General features: G+C 39.0%; 1 long non-coding RNA gene across 3 annotated transcripts in view; it reads left to right on the top strand.

Moving 5' to 3' along the window:
- The window catches only part of LOC142600051 (uncharacterized), a 62157-nt gene extending 55399 nt beyond the window's left edge, over positions 1–6758 (top strand). For 2 of the 3 annotated variants that reach the window (XR_012833516.1, XR_012833515.1), the window contains exon 3: positions 6606–6758. This is a non-coding gene — a long non-coding RNA (uncharacterized LOC142600051). Of the gene's footprint in view, positions 1–5747; positions 5806–6605 lie in introns of those variants that run through there. The other variant, XR_012833514.1, reaches the window with a different exon arrangement.
- The last annotated feature ends 10919 nt before the right edge of the window (positions 6759–17677 follow it).

The raw sequence follows: 17677 nt of genomic DNA, 5'->3' as shown, positions 1-17677 counted from the left end.
CGTTTTATTTTGGTTAATTTTATTGCTACAGATTGCTTGTAAAACAGAAAACAGAAAAAAGGACATAGCCCAGTGCCTTAAGCAAAAATAGCCCAGCTATCTAAGCTGACCTGCTGTTGGAAAATCTCCTAAGTAACTCCGATCCCTCCCTTCATCATTCTCTCATCCCCAAAGTAATAAAAGTGGAGTTAGAACAGCAAACACCTGGCATGTTGGTCACGCAGCATGACTTTATATTGTAATCATCTCGTCAAGGAGCTGAAAATAGCATTGTGCTGCAGTGTTCGAGCGGTACTGCTTCAGGAAGGAAGACAATAACCAGCATTTGGCAGCAGCCTACACGCTAACTGTGAGTGATACAGAAGTATTCCACAAATTGTTTCCCTCGTCTCATCTTGAAAACATTCACCCTGCATCCCCTGGCAATGTATCACTGAGGCCCACACACTTCTTGTCTCCAAGTAAAAGGTGGTGGGCATTTACTGTGCTGCGCACAACCATAAAGCAGTTTTCTGTATAGCAACGCTCACTCCAGCTTCCAGCAAAATAGTGCACAAAATTAAATTAATTCTAGCATGTTCAGTGTACCACATAGACTGCAGGAAAAATGGGACAAAAAGGCTTTGTTTGAATGAATTAAGGTGAATCATGAGCAGATAAGAATCATGATACATAATTATTAGACTACGCAGCAATCCAGGAATATAAGATTTAAAGTAGAAGTTTGGACAAGAGATCTTGCCCAAAGAGAATTTTTGAAGGAGACCAAGAAAGTGGAGAGTGTCTCATCTAATCTGACACCAAGGCAATGCCACACAGGATCGTGGAGATCACAGGGATTAAAAGCAAGTTAGGAAGTAGGCACTGTTTTCCAAAAGTGGATGCCATAGAGACAGGAAAATTTCTCATGAATTTCTTGGAAAAAAAGTACAAACTTTGGAACTTGTAAATCCGAGTATTTTCATGTTCAGTCACTCATTCATATGCACAGCTAACAAATTAATCAGTGGACTAACAGTGCTTATACATTTTTGGTTTTGGGGAACTGCACCTTTCATTATGAATATTTTTTATCACGCTACTTCAGCACAGCTCTGTGGGTTAACTTCTGCAGAAATACAATGGAAGTTACAAGATCAGCAAAGGGAAGAGGACTAGGGCACAGCAACTTGCCATATTAGCAATATTTATTCAAATTTGATGTTAGGTTGGCAATTCAAATGAATAGAGCCAGTCAACTTGCATTCACTAGCCTGAAGAAACTGGTGGAGGTAATCCCTGATGTAAGTATGATTTGTAAATTGTGGCATGCTAGGAACACTAAAAAATTCTGAGTGCTAATATTGTAACAGTTTTGCAAATATCAGGTAGGGTGACCCAGATATCTGTGGAGAATTATGTATGTCCTCATTCCCAGGCAATATGATAAGAAAGGTGCTATTACACTGCTTAAGAAATATATGTGTAATCAGTACAAGACTATGTTATTTTAGAGAAAATGGTCAAAAAAATGTTTTCATTCTCTGAGGAGATTGCTTCCATGCAAATTCCTTTATTTAACAAACTCATAGTCTGCTTGGACCTATTCTGGACACTTGAGTTAGTGCTACATGGTTTTCTGATTAAAAAAATAATGCTATACGGAGTAATTCAAGCATATTGCATTACATGGATTAAGAACTGCCTAACTGGCAGGCCCACAAAAACAATCACCAAAGGGAATTGCTCTCACATGGAGATGCTTCTACTGGAGCTTTGCAGGAGCTGGTGGTAAACCGTAGCACCATGCAATGTTTTCTTCTGCTGAAAAAAATGCGGATGAGAAAAGATGGGCAGAATGATAATTAAGGAAGAGGGCAGAACAGTTGTACAAAATAACCCGGACTGTTTAGTAAAATAGGTCCCTGTTAAACAAAATATCTATTAGTACAGTCAAAGCAAAACTGCCTGTGCAGAAGTAGGAAATGCAAATGAAAAAAAAGCTTTTCTCCCGAGACATTTGGACGCCATTCAGAAACAAGCTTCTGTTCTCCACAGAGGATGTTGGGATCATAGAAAATAATCAGTGAATTTTAGTTGTGAGCATGTGGAGGCTAACACTGGAAGTAAAATCAGGGAAACAGCATAGTAGAAGACAAGGGACTTTTCCTCCTTTGTATCCTATGGGTGATGCTGCACAGGGCAGAGCATAGGGAAGAGCCTCAGAAATAATTCAAGGACTGAAAAACATGGAAAGACTGTAAAGATTCAGAGTTTACCTTATTGAGACAAGATGCCAGAGTATTTAATTACAGGGTGTAAATACCACAAGTAGGAAGAAAATAGAGGTTACTGGAGGGTTTTTTATTCTAGCAGCAGACAGCATAATGAGAAAGCAGGAATGCAAGCTAAACCCATGTAATGTTAAATTGGAAATAATAGAATTTTTTTCTCAACACTGAAGGTGATCACCTTCTGGAAAATTCTTCAAAGGGAAACACCAATTTATCTGTTTTTAATATCTTTAGATTAACGTTTGAATTGAGCCCGATGCTGAAACAATCGGAAAAAAGTTAAGATTTGTGCAGTGAGTGACTTCTTTTCTGGTCACAGAACTTTTGCATTCATTGCAGGTGATGCCTTAGTATCCTGTTTCTACACAAGCATTTATTGTATGTGTATTTTTAATGCAGTTTACTTGTCTGTGTTCCTCTTTTTGAACAGTCTATTAGGTGGTAATCATAAGGGTAGGACCTGATCTGTACTTTTAATTCAACAGGCAAAATTTAGTTTAATCTCCTGTGTTTTCTTTCACTTAGACTGACAAGCTTTTTTTTCACTTTTTTTGTTGTGACAGGGAACTAACAGAAGGTAAAACATGGTGGGCATTTTTGTAAAATGAAATTTTAAGCAATGGGTTTGTTAATGCATTATTTTTTCCCAAGGGTCTTCTCAGGTGACAAATAAAAACCTGATTGCTATTTTGCTTTGAGATGTGTTGGTGTATCTCATATGCTGTCATTTTTTTGGTGCTTGGAAAAGAGGCAACGTTAGATAGAGGGACATGGAAAATATGTAAAATTAAGTCATTTAGAAAGGGATGAGGGAGAGAGCAACCCATAATGAAGGGGAATGTACTTTGCCATTTTTGAATTCTATTGTGATGCTCAGCCTCATTATTCTTCCTCAGTGGAAGTCAGGAAGTTTTCAGATAATTATGTTTTAGCACATTCTGTATTCTGGAACAAGAAAAAAGAGAGAGACTGCCCGTAACTCATCTGCACAGGACTGCTTATAATTTTTTGCGGATTCTAACCTCTTTAATTGCCACTCTAACCAATTCATCACTACTGCTGATTATATTTGCTAAAATAATAAAAATTGAAGAAAATCAGCTCTGGCACAGTACATTCTAGAATATAAAGATATAAACACACTGGAGAGTAGCTACTTGAATCACAGTAGTTAAGCAGTCATGGCTAAAACTCGTCATTTAAGATTGATGATAGTTGTTTGTGCAACTGGAATATGAGCTGAATATACATTTACAGCTGCTTGCATTGACTCCTTCTGGGGGCTGGAACCATAAATGCATTAGTTTTTAAATGCCTGGTACAGCAAAAATGAGTGTTGTGCCTTGTGCCCCTTCCAGGTTTTGTTTTATTGATCCTGGCTTGCGTAGTGTGTGGCTGCAGAACAGGAGACAAATGGGACTTGACGCTTCTTTGTGGGATATTGCTCTACGATTCAGTTAACGGTAGAGGAAACTTCTACCTAATTGATTTTTAGCTTATTGCAAATTCTTCTTGGACTGGTGTTGCAAAAACACACCAGTATGACTCGTGCCATCTTCAGTAATTCTGTGAGAGAGAAAGACTGGAAAGCGAGGAAGAGTGATTTACTATGATGTCATTCGTGAGAGCGGGTCTCTTCTGCTTGGAGACGGAGCCAACTGGCAGTAAAAAAAGCTCATGTTGCCACTCAGCACTGACAATCTTAGTCTGTCAACAATAATACTTAGCATTTATATAATGCTGTACTGGCATTAGCTAATTAATTCTTACAACACTACCGGGAGATGAGTCACCAAACACCTTTAGAAAGACCTTCATTTTAATACCTCTGGCAATGTTATATGTTGAAATGCACAGATTACTGGTCTTCATCTCAAACAGAAGCTAGAATGACATTCATATTTTATGGCTTTTTAAAAAATAAAACCAAGAAATAATGTAAAAAAAAAATCTCAGAAGCTTATTAATGAGAGAGATGTTTATGCTTTTAAATCTTGATTCAAATCCACCTTGTGTCAGTAGCGAAAAAAAAGGGAATTCCACCAGAAAACTGGTTAATTTCAAATGAAATCTCAAGGAATAGTAACTGGTGTAAAATGAAAAGCCAGCAACGCACTTGCAGTAAAACAGTATCTCCTCTAGATTGTAAATACAGAGGGAAAAGCATTGAAAATTAAAAAAAATTGGTTTTCTCACCTTGACAGCTGGGCCTCCCAGAGAGCATTGAAAGATGCCATTAATCTGCCAGAGCAGAGCAACACTGCTTGCCAGAGCAAACCCTGCTGCAGCAGTGGGAATGTACCTTTTCCCCATTTAGAAAGCATCATTTTTTGGGGTGGGGACTGGTTTATGTTGGTGAGGACTCATCTGGTGATGTTCTTCATCTGTGGTGGGCACAGCCATGCTACTGTCCTTGGCAGGTTAAAGTTTATCCTTGCACTTTTCCCTTCTGGTAGGTGACGGCTGCTGGCAGGCTTGCTGAGGAGAATTTTCTCCACTGTCATCCCGGTCCTTGCTCCTCCTGTGGTACCCCACAGCTCCAAGGCTGCTGGCCGTGCCTGGGGTCTGATGGGGCATCAGCAGTGCAGCCTCCAAGCACGTCCTGCAGGTGACGAAGAGAGGTTGCAGAGTGCCTACCCCAGTGCTATTTCTAGTGGAGGCAGGTATAGCATATACAGTAAAAGGCTGGAAATATTAATGGATTATTGAGCTACAAATGAATGGATTCTCCTTTTAGGATCACCCAGAACATCTCACTTCCTAGCCTGGTAATTACTGCTGACTTTTTCTACTTAAAAGCAGTCTGCTCTCTCTCCAGTCCAGGTATGAAACACACAAACTGGTAACTTTCCTGTGAGTGCTATGGATACGAACAAAGGAGAAGAAGGGTCTTTCAGAAGGGAATGTGCCATCACATCTGTGTCAGCCAAACAGGGTGCTGTTTGTTGTGTTGGCACCATGTACTTGCATGCAGAGGTACGCTTCTGTACACAGAAGTACAGCAAATTTGTGGTACTTCTATTTCTGCTGTAGGCCACTGATTTTTGCAGATAAGGAATGACTTACTGGGAGTGAAACTATTCAGAAAATGCATTGCTCATATTTCTGAATAAATTAATTAATCTTAAAATTAATACATTACATTAGGAGTCACACATTCACAACATTTTTGTTGATTTATTTGTTTGCTGCAAGGACTGTTGAACCCAAAATACATCACAAGTACCTATCCCCCCAAAAAAACCCCCCATCCAAGTATTACAATACACAGTCTATTAAAATACTTAACATACATACTGGGTGTACACTCTGCATATAATGATACCAAACATGTAAAAACTAACCTTGGCAGTTCTTAAAATATTGATGTTATGTATATGTATGTGTACATTGGTTTATATATATGTATACAACATTGGTTTAGAAGTTCTTTTAGTATACAGGCTATTGATCATATATTTTGTATAATCATAGGTATGCTCATAATGAAGACATATATGTTGCAATTGATATTATTCTGGATTGTCACAGGTACATTTTGATTCGTGTAGAATAAAAGCACACATCAGAGTTGTTTGTGAATTTAATGTATGCAAGACAATAATAAAACACAGTATGCAAGTAATTATATATATTTTTTTCATGACAGAATTGTAACTTGCCTGCTAACATACTTAGAGCATTGACACACACACACTTGTATTCTGTGGCAGAGATTTAATGTATGTGCTGTGATTTATGCGTGTGATATTTGATTTCTTTTAAGCCTAAAAAGTAACCTGTAAAAATTCAGTAATCGTCTTTAGTTGATTTCAGGGTTGATTCATTCTCTGTGTTAGCTTTAAAATACATTCAGTGTATTCTTTATTGGGGTACCTTTAGTAACTGCTTTTCAGCCAAAACCCTCAGATTTTACTTGCATACATTCATAAGCAGCCATCAATGCTATACTCTCATGACAAGCATGTGATTTGATTAACGAGCATGATTTAAGTCTAAAGTTTCCAACAGTTTATAAAAAAGCAGGTGAAAAATTATTCCGGAAAACATTTCCACAGCACATCTACAAACAGGCTTCAGATTTTTTGAGATACTATCTTACACTAAAGAATGTCCATGGCAAGAGACAACCAACTAGTTTATTTACACAAACTCTTTTTTTCAATAGTGTGGTGTTATTGTGTGTGTTTTGACACACTGGTCTCTATTACTTATATTTATTATTTTTAAAAAAAGTCTTGGAGATGACTCTACTGCCTTATTTAATGCAATATTTCTGGTTTCAGTTGCAAACAGTAAATGATTGATACCGCGTCGCTTTTTTTCCCCAAGGAATGCTGATTTGTCCCCGGTGGAGCCAGAGGTTTCCGCCAACTTCCTGCTCAGCAGAGGAGTAGCTGGAGGGCTAAGATGGATGTGTCGGTAATGCAATGTATGGACTGTTTGTTTGGAGAACTCAAATGAAACCAGGAAGTGTGATCAAGATAAAGCTTTTAATGATGTTTGCCTTATTATAGTTATGAAGCCTGTCTGTTGTGTCTTCTCAATCATTTACTCAAATTGCTAAGTCATTTTCGAGTTCTTCCTACAATTGACGTGAATGAAGCCGACTGTTGGCTGGCTAGAAATATTTGCTGTTCAATCTTCATTCATTAAAAGCTCTCTGGAACAGTGGTCAGGTATAACTGAGGTGCTTAAAATTTATACCATACCTACAAAGTAAAGGATAGGTTAAATGCTTTAGAAGAGATTCATTTATTTTAGTTGTTCCATTTAGTTGGTGTAGAACCTGATGATATATCTTGTGACAACAGAACAGAGTTTTGGTGTAACTTGAACAACAAAATGGAGTGCAGAATCATTTTAGTGTGCCAACCTGAGTTCCTGACATGAACTGTTCTAAAAATTGTTGTGGTCTCATTGGCTTCAGCACAGCTATTCCTAGAGAGCGTATGTGGGCATATGCAACTTGAATTTTTCTCAAAATCCAAAGAAGGTTGAAACTATTTGCTGACAGCTTTCTTTAACCACGCTTGAGAGAAGAAAACGTACCATGTGAGGATGTTTGTGCAATAGTGGTATGAATGTTCCATAAAATCATAAAATAACTCTCTCTTTAGCTCTTTGCTCCTTTCTTCTGCCTCTACACTATTATCAGGTTCATGTAGTACCTAATTCTTTAGCTTCTGTGCAATTGTTTCTAATATATCCTGTGATAAACTGTCAAAATGCTATTTATCTCGTATGTATACATGTACATACAAAGCTTTTACAGCATGAATTGTGAATATTTTACAGTATTTTCTTGGTTGTTGCAAGAGGGAACATCTAGAGGAAGGAAGACTTACTTTCAATGGAGGGGAACCAGGTTAGGGAGCGCTTAGGCAAACAGTAGTATCTTTCATATGAGGGCAGGCTGAGAGGGCTGGGATTGTTCAGCCTGGAGAAGAGAAGGCTCAGGGGAGTTCTTATCCATGTGTATTTCCCATCCTTATGATGGGAGGGAAGGAATACTTCTGTCAGTAGTGTCCACTGACAGGACAAAAGACAATGGGCACCAGTTAAGACATAGGAAATTCCACCTGAACACAAGGAAACACTTTTTCATTGTGTAGGTGATCAAACACTGAACCAGGTTGCCAAAGAGAGGCTATGGAGTCTCCATCCCTGGAAATACTAAAAACCAGACTGTACACGATCCTGGGCATCTTGCTCGAGGTGACTCTGGTTAGGCAAGGTGGGGGTGGACTAAATGGTCTCCAGGGGTCTCTGCCAACCTAAAAGCTTCTGTGATTCTGTGAAGATAAAGCAGTCAAAACTGTAGTCAAAAGTATGTAGGAAATATTACTCCCAGTATCAGGGCTTTCAAAAGCTGTCTCAGTCCCTCAACCAAAGCAAATATTCACATTCAGCTTTGTCTTTGCCTTGTCATTTTACTTTGGTGATACTCACTAGAATATCTTCTTTTCCCTCCTCTCCTTCTGCTCCTTACATTTTCTGACAAGAAACTGAACAAAGAAGCCTGAGAGGTGTTGACAGTGGCTGTAAAGGTCAGAGTAGGCAGGGTAGTGTGGATGTTAGAACAAAGTCCCTGGGCCTTCCCTGGCACGAGCTGTTGCTGGGTCTGGGTGGAACAACTCAGCTATCACTCACTCTCAGGAGCCTCGTCCAGCATGACCTCCATGCCACACCTCACTGGGACCATACAACTTATCCAGCCAGGCATTCCTCCTTCATGGGAACATTTAGTGTGTCACGTCTAAACTTCTCCAGTGTATGCTACTCACTTCCTCATCCTTGAAGGGGCTGCAGAGTCCAACAGTACTATTGGTTTCTCTGCTAAACCTCCATGGCTCTGAATTGCTCATTGGCAAGTAGACTTAGAGATAAAGCTGAACAAGTTCAAATAAACAGTTTTTCCCAGTGCTGGTGCTGAAAGGGCAGAAAACTCCATTTTCGGAAGAAGATGTGCAACATAGTATGAAAAGCTCTGCAGTTAATGTATGCCTTGAGACCAGATCTACATTTAAATCTGAGATGATTAATTATCATTTTACTTTTCGGAATCCGAAATGCACACACTGAAAATCCTTTTTCAGCTGTTATCTATCTGTCTCGAAGGAACTAGCTTTTTATCAGTGAAGTTCCCCAGATGCTGGAGTTCTGCTTCTGACCGTGGTATGCAGTGCCTGACATCCACATTGTGCTTAGCAGCTAGATTCTCACAAGAAGGAGAAAAGAACTGGATTGTAGTTCCTACATCAGTAGGAAGTATGATGCTTTTTTGGAAATGCAGTGGGAAATGAAACTTGCATGGCTTTGTATCCTGAATGTTCACTGGGGCAAGGACAGGCACCCAGACCTTTTTTCTTGTGGGTAAGTGCCCAAGCCAAAGACTACTGTGTCAGGTGACTCTTGGTCACACTGTGTGGTTCACTGAATGCTTTGTTCATCTGTGCGATCCAGAACAATTTCTGCAGAAAGGACTGTGATTACTTGTATACATACACACACGTACAGTTCAGTATATATTCTGATCTAAACAGCTTAAACATGGGGGAGGTATGACTTTACATCACATTAGTCAGAAGAAGAAAATGAACACACACGTGACAAAAAAATAACATGCGTAACAAATGAGCACTTATATTATTTTTGGTAAACGGTAAAATGGTGAATGATAAAAAACCCTATGGTCTCCAGAGGAAGAAAAAAAAAAAGATAATGTGTTAGTTCAGAAAAGCAAGGGTTTCAACAACTCACTCAGGAAGGACTGCACCTGTGAAAGAACAAGAAATAACCTTTCAGTTTGGAAAGAAGGCACACTGGTTTAGCAGAAGGTGTGGTATAAACTCTTTGTCGTCAGTGTTTCCCACTGAATAGCAAATGATTTAAGAGTCAGGGTGCTGATTTCTGCAGAGCCCATTCATAAGCACATTCTGCATGGAGAATTAGTCATGAACTTGTATCTCACTACTGTAATTCTGCTGTAATTCTCACTAAATGTAATGGATGAGCTTGAAATAGAAAAGGATTAAGTCTTCATTAGATCTCAGAGCAGTTTGGATAATTGTCATATGATTCTTTGTGATTTCATGACATATTATGACATGAATCAACAACTTACTGCAGCGAAAAAGGGGCAGTCTTGTTCCCCTCCCTGCGCCATGCCACTTACCCTCCTCTGCTCCAGTGCTTATGTTGCCTGAGCACAGCACGCTGGTCCGTTCCCTGAACTGTTTTAACTCACCAGTATGATGGAAAATTTACAGAGAAAAAGACGTGGGCTATTTCTCTGCTTTAGTAATGAGTTGGATTGGTTTACAGAGGACAGAACACTAAAGCCAGTGGAAGGAAGGAACATGCTTGGGCTCCTGAGATGAGGAGAGGAGGAAGGCAGAAAGGGGTATGGGTGGCAGGAACAGAAAATGAGGGGAGAGCAACTCTCCCCCTTTTCACAAAACAAGCCATTAGACCATTACTGAAACGTAAGACACTCTGCTCTCTGTGTCTGCATAGCCCATCTTGTATCAGAAATTGGCTTTTTCAGAGGAATGTTCCTAAATGCAAATTTAGATGGTAACACTGTGCTCAGTGCAGCTATGGACCTGCACTGCAACTCAGGTCTCAATCTCATTGAGCTTTGACAGGTTTCTTAGTCTCAGTCAAATGCCAAATTCATAGTAACACATCAGTTGGAGGGCTTTGTTTCTACTGAAGCTCTTCAAAAGAGATTATACATCTCTAAATCTGGGGCCATATCTCATAGTTTTGGCTTATGCATTTGACTCTTCAGTTAGTACATTTGGCTCTTTTGATAACGCATTTCAGCGTGATTGTTGCATTTAGTGGTAGATTAAAGTGATCCAGACATGGGCCTGCTACTTCATAATTTTAACTTTAGAACATCTAAGGGATATTACCTATTTCTGACTCATTTTTTCCTGCTTAAATAACAAGATCACAATATAAGATTCTCTTTATTGCTCTCTGAGGACTTTTTATGCTCTCTTCCCACTGACCTTTAAAATTTTTGTATGAGGACCTATGCCATAGCTGCCAATTAGAATATCACGGGGAGATTAATATCTTTTATTAGACCAAGTTGTTGATACAGTGGGAAAAAATGAGCAAACTTTCAGCTCAACAACCTTTCTAATCAAAATCTACTCTATTTTTTCTAACTGTCATTTGCTCTGATAAAAGATATAACTTCCCTATACAAAATGCCTTGCAGATGTCCTTAGGTCAGCACATCCAAGCCAACAATACAATTGTTATTAAAGTATTCAGCAGAGTCTCCTAAACCTGATCAAGAATAAGGCAGTTTATCCCAGAGGTGTAACACACTTCCAAATGGCCAACCAAGTGTTTCTGGGTAGTTTGGAACTCAAATTCACACTTTTCTTACATATCAGCAGACCTATCTCCTCACCAGTGATGGTCAACCTGTGTATAAAGACAAACAGGTCCACCACCCTGTCTTCAACTCAAGACAGGGTTAATTTGTCCATAACATTTTTTCCCTAGTGCCAATACAAACACTAGATCCAAAGCATAACCAGTGGTATGTACTGAATCACAGGGCATGTTAATTAATTCCATAGTGGTTATGTTACCCATGAGGTGCTGAGCTGATGCACTGCCTACCTAACTGTGAGTCACCAAGGTATCTCAGGTTTCAGGTGTTCAGTGCCACAGCAGGGCAAAACATGACTGGTCCATGTAATGTCTCTTCTGCAATGCAGTTTGTGTGCTTTGGGACTAGTCACGATACTTTATCCCTGGGATCACACGCTAGCAGACCTGGCGTATAAGATGCACTTTTGGAAATCACAGTACGATACCACTCAAACAGTCCTCATTCAAGTCACGCTGTGCTGGGTACTGTCTTGGGAGACAAATAGTTGCAGCTGTGATGGGGTACATACAGCACCTAACATCATTTTTAAACCATGATTAGTTCCAGCTAACCAGGAGAAGACTGGAGAAATCATTTGTCTGTAGCAAAGACACTGAAAATAACGTTTCCATAACAGGTGTAAGTAGCAGCATTCTTCAGAAATATCCCAATAATAATTTTTGTAGGCAACAAAAGCCATGCCAATTCAGAAGTAAGCTTACAAAAAGGTGGATGCATGTAAGCCACATTAAAATATGCTACTCTTTTCATTCATTTTCACAAGAACATGTAATCTTATCTGCAGTAGGTGCCGTCAGAGGCTACTTCACACCAGTCTGTCAGAAACCTGATTGGAGAACTTTTCCACTGTTGACAGGTTTGACAGGTTTTTCCCATTTAAAATGAGTCCTTTGCATTGCACTAAAACATATGCAACTTGATAGTTTGGGTAATAAAGGAATACCTCAGTCAGTACCTGTCATTACATTCTGTTTTGATTTAAAAAGTAGAACCATACAAAATGAGTATTACACAGAGTCTTTGGTTTAAACTGGATATCGAATAATCTGCAAGTTTAACTACATACAAAAATTTTAGCCCTCTTTCATTTACATTTTTCTTATTGACCTAGAAAACATAAAATCATTTTCAGCCATACAAAAAATGATGAGATGGTATGTAATGGAGATGGACTACTGGGTACTGAGTAATTTGAATTTCTTGTTAACTTGGCAGCAGTCAAACAGAAGGTGTCCTCAGGCCAACAAGAAATCATGATTTTCAAAACACAGACCACTGGCTACATTTAATCTAATATACAAAAATAACAGAAGTTTTCTCACTGCCCTTCTGCAGGCCTACATCATTTGCTTTCTCCATAACATTGATCATTATCATTTCTGCCCAGATTTAGCTCTGCCCAGAGACTAAACTTCACCAGGGAATGAAGATGAGTGGAGAGCTGCTGTTAATGCTCAGCTTGCAGTTAAAATCAGAGTTAAAGTTTAAAAAAAGCACTTCAAGTTTTGGAAAGTCTGCCTTTGTTAATTTGCAAAAAAAAATGGGATCATATCAGGAAATCAGTGAAGGCTCAGCTCATAGTGAAAAAAATATGATCAGAAGGACTTATATGATAAAGGATACGCACAGATCTAGGGATAAAGAAAAAAAAAGAAAATACACACATGCCCTCTGTCTCCTTCCCTCCTTCCCTCCCCGGTGATGGCACTACTACAACAGCTCTTGTTCTGGTAACTGCATTCCAGAAGGATGACAGATTTTTTTTTAAAGAGGTATGAGAATGATAGAGAATTAGAAAACATTTGTACAATAGAAGGCTCAAGAAGCTCAGTCTATTTAACTTACTGAAAGAAATGAGGAAGGTACGGGTACATAGCCTATAAATACCTTTAAGAAACGCATTAGAAGAGACAGCTCTTCAATTTATCCCACAGATGTGTAACAGACTCTAATGGAAGGTAAGGTTAGAGAAATCCAGTCTAGAAAATACAATACAAAGTGATGGTAGTTAAGCAACAAGTTTTAGATTTTAGAGCGGAATCTCATTTCTCACGTTCTTAAATCACAATTGGGCCTATTTATAAAATATGTTTCTTTATTCCAACTACATCTATTGAAATCAGCTACCAAAGTGAGACTTTTCCTATATCCTATATTGCAGGCCTGACCACAAAAATCCTCTGTAATCTTAAGATTGGTGCATTTCCCACTGTCACCTCCAGAATTACTGACACAAGATAAGTGCCAGTGTACACGGTTCCAATTGCAAGAAATGTTTAACTGCATTGACAGCCTATTTGTTAGGACTTCTGTGTGGAGATGAGTTGGACCCTGTTGAAGTGTTTACGGTAGGCTGTTGAGCATTGTCTGTTCTTATATGAAACAGAACACTTTAACTGAAAAGGAATGCACTTCAAAATATGACATTCATTTTTTAGAAGTTTTTCTGTACCTGAATGTTAGCGAGCCCCATGTGCACAGAGAGAGAGAGGGAGACCTGAGAACGCATGGGAGCAATGTTAGCAGGAATGAATACTCACACACCTCTCCTGCAGCAGTTTCAACCCCTACCCTGGAAAAGCAGACATTGCTTGTTTGCCTTCTAGTGGCTTGAGTTTAGAATAGTTTCAGCCCAGAATAGGTCTTGCAAAAGAGCTAAGTGAAACTGAGAAGTTATTAGCTCACAGACACTTACTATTATTATAACAAGCTCTGAAATGTCAAGATGCTTTTGGTGGGAAACATCTGTGAAATGCCACATACTGTATTAAGAGTGTGTAAGGACTACATCAGTGGTACATGTGCATGAAGCAGATCTAGAGAACCATGATTTCAAAAGACAAAAATGTTTTCAAAGTAGATGTGGTTTCTCTGATATCAGTGACTTTTCATTCAAGCAACTACATTAATATTTTTGGAAACCTTTGGCACAGCTGCGTCTCTGAAACAGTGGTCTCTCTGGAGCTGCTCCACTTAGTGTGGGATGGGTCCCCCCTGGCGCAACTGGGCCTACTGAATATAGCAAAAAAAGACTGAGTGTGCTTTACACGTCATAACATAATTTGAAATGACCTTCACAGACTCCTCTCATTCCCTCCTGGAATATTTGAGACTAAGGATATAGGCAAGGACTGGCACCTAAGTTGCTGCAATACAGACAGACTGTAATACAGACAATCCTGCTCCTGCTGCTACTGAGGATGTAAACTCATGCACCTCTGTTTCCTTTAATGAAGCTACATTGATTGACGTTACTGCTCAGGGCTAGATTACAGCAATATATGAAGCAGTAACATATGAACTTACCTACCTGAATCTTTCATGATGTGATATCTTAATGCATATGAAACTGCTCTTCTTAGTGAATGAAAACTGCTGCATTAGTGTGAATGTACTTTTTCTGAAATACATTCTTGGGATTTAGCACTTTTTTACTCCTTTACTGTCTAAACTATATTTAAATTTACAGGATGGGTTTTTATGTTAATAATACACTGTTCCTTGCTGAGAGGCATAAATTTATTCAGAGATGACCTGTGTTTGTCTGCTTGGGTATCAAGGCTGCTTTCAAATCTTGCTGATCTTTCTCCTCTCCACTCTGGAGCACTAGTGACTGTCTCTGTGCTAGCTGGACTAAATTAGTCTGCACTCCTCTGATCTGTTCTGCTGAACACTGAAGGCTTACCAGAAATCTCTGTTGCTTATATGCTGTTCTGCTAAATTTAAATGGGTCAGAAACTCTCACCATGCTGTCACAAAAGCTATTTTTAAAGTTAATACAGCTCAGAGCTGGATTAATGAGCACACATCCCTCTAACTGTGCATGAGCTCAGTATGGTCCAGCAGGAAATCATGCCCTTGGCAGGCACACATGAGGAGCATCTTTCTGTGTCAGTGCTCGTGGCCACCTGTTCAGATGGCCTAGTGCCCTCTCGCAACGTGGTCAGACAGCTGACTTTGGGTCTTCATAAAAGCAAGGACAGGTTTAGAGCCATACAAGGAATAACACTGCAAATGCCAGCTCTTCAGCAGTCGTGCATGTGACAGCATCGGTAGCACATGCCCGTTTCTTCTCATCGTTTGTATGTTACTAAAAGTGTATCAGAACTGTCAGGAATACAGAATTTCTGGCACATAATTATGGCTGCCAAAAATACATACATTCTGCACTGGGAGAAGACAGGAGAAGAACATGGAGAATTGGATTCTTCCTGTATCAATTTGTATTAATAATTAGGTAGTCTAATTTCACAGATCAAGAGAGTTATTTTTTATATATATATATATATATATATATGAAATACACACCCAAGCCTTTAGTGTTCATTTTCTACACAAAAGCCCCACATAGCTGTGCTAAGACAACAATTCACAAGTGACCTGCAGCTGTCTGTTGTGTGAGATGTGGCAGTAGCAATACTTTCCCTATTTGAAGTAAGACAACGTAAGGATGTTCAATTACTCAACGTATTTACTTATCTCTGTTTATGAATGAGCCAGTATTCCATTTTGCAACAATATCTGAACATCTAAATGTAATTCATTGTACTGTTCATTTTACTCTTGCAAAATATCCTCTAGCAAAATTACTCTGAGAAACACAGAACAACTTTACCTTCTAATTCCATTTCCACCTTAGATAACCTTGAAAAAGAAACAATTTTCAATAAGTCCAGAAACCAAATGGGTTTGGATAGTAAAGGTCAAAAGAGAAATCAGCCTCTAGAGGAGGAAAATAGACTCTTTAAATATGTCTCCAAAAAGTAAGTACTGCCTTTTATTCTCTGAAGTGTCCTTATGACCTACTAACTGTTTGGTGTAACTGGTAACAAGCTGTACAGACTCATTTCTGGATGTGAACCCAGCTATATTGCTGGCCTCTGGCTCGACATCAGACTAAGGAAAATCAAGTTCCTCAGAAATGCAACTGTCTTAATGCACTAAACCCAAGATTCTTTCAAGTAGGAAAAGGCAATTAAATGAAGAGAATTACAAGTTAAGATGGTATAAACCATCTTAAAAACTGTTAAGAAATTGAAAATAACAGTTTGACTCATCTGCATGAATGATCGGATTGTAATTTAATATGATTTTACGTGTCAAGTTCAAGTAGCAGCATTAATATAGTATCATTTTTTCATTATTTCTTTGTGGAAGTGTCCTGTTCAAAAACTGAACTACTTGTTCATAGTTAACTAGTCAGATTAACAAAATACATTCTTCCCTTTGGTGTAATTACAAGTTACATTATTTTACTTACACAGACATTGTCAAATCAAACTCTCTGACAAAAACACTTACACCTGAATGGAGTCTCTTTACTCATACACGAATGACTATGAAGAGAAATACCTCATCCGTACAATAATCTGAGTTCTTCAGGATGTCTTCTGCAAATCCTATTCTTGGTTTGTGTGTGTCTCATGCTTTTGCAGTCAGAGTCTCTTGGTCTGCCATCTGCTCCCTGGAGGTGTACGTGTGTCCACAGATGTGCTTATGGAAAGGGGAAGGCCACAGAGGTTTCAAAGCCCAGAATACCATGACAGCAATTAAATAAGAGTGAACTGGTTATTATACACATATGGACAACAGACCCTGAAGGTATTCAGCTATCTACAATTAGGTTTTTTTCTTGTTTTGAAAATTTATTCACACACACACACACACACACATATATATGCTCAGTCTTGGTGAGTCACAACTAAAGGAGCTGAAAATTCGGAGTTAAGGAGAGACTGTCGCGCAGCATTACCAAAAGACCTCTACCTCCTAAAATAGCAATGTTTTGTCAAATGTATAGTTACTTTTATGTGACTGTTCTAGGAATACCAGAGGAAGAAATGGGACATGAAAACTCTGCTGGTGGTCTCCAGGGACTGCTAATATGGGCATTACACTGACCTGAGAGATAACTGCATTGTAATAAACCTAAGCTGAGTCTGACACGTGCCTGGGTCTAAAAATCTGTAAGTACTTTGAGGAAATACTGTGATTTAGTATAAGTGATATTTTGTTTGAATAAACCCAGCATCAAGACCAGTGTGTTCGCAGCCTTCCTGTTTTGTGTAACCGCTGTTAAGGAGGCTTTTAGAACTAAACCTGGCAAGAAAGATGTTTTTGTACTTCCACTTCCATCCCAGTCGAAGAGAATTACACTAAGGTTTTATGGGCAAAAATGTTTTCTGACTGATAGAAATATCCTGGTAAGACCCATCAATAAAGTGGGGTTGCACAGTCCTGGGGTGATTATGGAGAAAGAATTGCTGAATACATGCTAATGAAATTCATGGATAATCATCATGTTTTAGAGAGAATAAGTAGGCCAGTGTGTTAAATTCCTGCTGTCTGTTGCACCGGCTGGTAAATCTCCCAGTTCAGAGAGCTGGCCAGCCTGGGACTTCTCTAGTGTGCATTAAGATAATCTGCATTTCTGAGAATCATGATCCTTCTCGACTTGGCTTCCAGCCAGAAGCCAAGTCAT

This window comes from Balearica regulorum, chromosome 1 (genome assembly GCF_011004875.1).
Source record: "Balearica regulorum gibbericeps isolate bBalReg1 chromosome 1, bBalReg1.pri, whole genome shotgun sequence".
NCBI classification, from domain to species: Eukaryota; Metazoa; Chordata; class Aves; order Gruiformes; family Gruidae; genus Balearica; species Balearica regulorum.
Note: the sequence above shows the minus strand (reverse complement) of the source record. Positions and strands in the feature narration are given on the sequence as shown.